General features: G+C 53.8%; 1 non-coding gene across 1 annotated transcript; it reads right to left on the bottom strand.

The window, feature by feature from the left end:
• Positions 1–521: 521 nt before the first annotated feature.
• Positions 522–605, bottom strand: Trnap-ugg (transfer RNA proline (anticodon UGG)). The gene has a single exon. It is a non-coding gene; the product is annotated as a tRNA-Pro (tRNA).
• Between the last annotated feature and the right edge of the window lie 1,752 nt (positions 606–2,357).

Raw genomic sequence — 2,357 nt, forward strand, 5'->3', positions numbered from 1 at the left:
CGGTTCAGTTGTGATTGTAGGTAATGTGAAGTACCGGCTCAGTCCTCCGGCTGGACCAATGCGATCCGCTGCAGCTTTTACTTTGTCTGTACCAAGACCACGCAGATTTTTCGACAGGATGGCTGGTCTATTTCTGTTGTCGTTTGAAGTATGGGCATTCCTGAGTTTAGCATTTCTCATTGACTGACTAAGTCGCCTCTGCTTGTAAGCAATATGATTTTCGCCGCAGAGCACGGTTTGTCTGCCCGCTGTGCTGCGCCCATGAGGTTAATGAAATGTTTTAATTCTTCAATTAGCCAAGATGCGGGTTTCCTTCATGTTTGCCGGCCGCTATGGCAGAGCGGTTCTAGGCGCTTCAGTCCGGAACCACGCGGCTGCCACGGTCGCAGGTTCGAATCCTGCCTCGGTTCAAATGGTTCAAATGGCTCTGAGCACTATGGGACTCAACTGCTGTGGTCATAAGTCCCCTAGAACTTAGAACTACTTAAACCTAACTAACCTAAGGACATCACACACATCCATGCCCGAGGCAGGATTCGAACCTGCGACCGTAGCGGTCGTGCGGTTCCAGACCGTCGCGCCTTGAACCACTCGGCCACTCCGGCCGGCAATCCTGCCTCGGGCATGGATGTGTGTGATGTCCTTAGGTTAGTTAGGTTTACGTAGCTCTAAGTCTAAAGGACTGATGACCTCAGATGTTAAGTTCCACAGTGCTTAGAGCCATTTGAACCATTTGAATCTTCATGTTTCTCCAGTCTTAGGGGAGCATATTTGTCATACAGCTGAGTAAGTTCGTTAGTAAATTCACGAAGTTTTTGATTTATGGCCGAAGAAGTTTTCGTTTATGTCTGAGAAGGGAATAGAAGACTTACCCCAAACTATTTCTTGGGCCTCAACTGCAGGCTCCGATAAATTATTGCGTTTGAAGTCTTGGTATGTAGTCAGTTGTGGTTTCTTTTTGGGACATTCTGATCATGCCGTGGGAAGATATGCCAGGTGCAAGACATCTGAGAGGTACGAATCATTGTAGGGATTTCGTTGCAAACACATGCATGAGAGTGACTACCGTTCGTATGCTACACTCCTGGAAATGGAAAAAAGAACACATTGGCACCGGTGTGTCAGACCCACCATACTTGCTCCGGACACTGCGAGAGGGCTGTACAAGCAATGATCACACGCACGGCACAGCGGACACACCAGGAACCGCGGTGTTGGCCGTCGAATGGCGCTAGCTGCGCAGCATTTGTGCACCGCCGCCGTCAGTGTCAGCCAGTTTGCCGTGGCATACGGAGCTCCATCGCAGTCTTTAACACTGGTAGCATGCCGCGACAGCGTGGACGTGAACCGTATGTGCAGTTGACGGACTTTGAGCGAGGGCGTATAGTGGGCATGCGGGAGGCCGGGTGGACGTACCGCCGAATTGCTCAACACGTGGGGCGTGAGGTCTCCACAGTACATCGATGTTGTCGCCAGTGGTCGGCGGAAGGTGCACGTGCCCGTCGACCTGGGACCGGACTGCAGCGACGCACGGATGCACGCCAAGTCCGTAGGATCCCACGCAGTGCCGTAGGGGACCGCACCGCCACTTCCCAGCAAATTAGGGACACTGTTGCTCCTGGGGTATCGGCGAGGACCATTCGCAACCGTCTCCATGAAGCTGGGCTACGGTCCCGCACACCGTTAGGCCGTCTTCCGCTCACGCCCCAACATCGTGCAGCCCGCCTCCAGTGGTGTCGCGACAGGCGTGAATGGAGGGACGAATGGAGACGTGTCGTCTTCAGCGATGAGAGTCGCTTCTGCCTTGGTGCCAGTGATGGTCGTATGCGTGTTTGGCGCCGTGCAGGTGAGCGCCACAATCAGGACTGCATACGACCGAGGCACACAGGGCCAACACCCGGCATCATGGTGTGGGGAGCGATCTCCTACACTGGCCGTACACCACTGGTGATCGTCGAGGGGACACTGAATAGTGCACGGTACATCCAAACCGTCATCGAACCCATCGTTCTACCATTCCTAGACCGGCAAGGGAACTTGCTGTTCCAACAGGACAATGCACGTCCGCATGTATCCCGTGCCACCCAACGTGCTCTAGAAGATGTAAGTCAACTACCCTGGCCAGCAAGATCTCCGGATCTGTCCCCCATTGAGCATGTTTGGGTCTGGATGAAGCGTCGTCTCACGCGGTCTGCACGCCCAGCATGAACGCTGGTCCAACTGAGGCGCCAGGTGGAAATGGCATGGCAAGCCATTCCACAGGACTACATCCAGCGTCTCTACGATCGTCTCCATGGGAGAATAGCAGCCTGCATTGCTGCGAAAGGTGGATATACACTGTACTAGTGCCGACATTG

The sequence above is a fragment of the Schistocerca serialis genome, chromosome 2, assembly GCF_023864345.2.
Source record: "Schistocerca serialis cubense isolate TAMUIC-IGC-003099 chromosome 2, iqSchSeri2.2, whole genome shotgun sequence".
Classification (NCBI taxonomy): Eukaryota; Metazoa; Arthropoda; class Insecta; order Orthoptera; family Acrididae; genus Schistocerca; species Schistocerca serialis.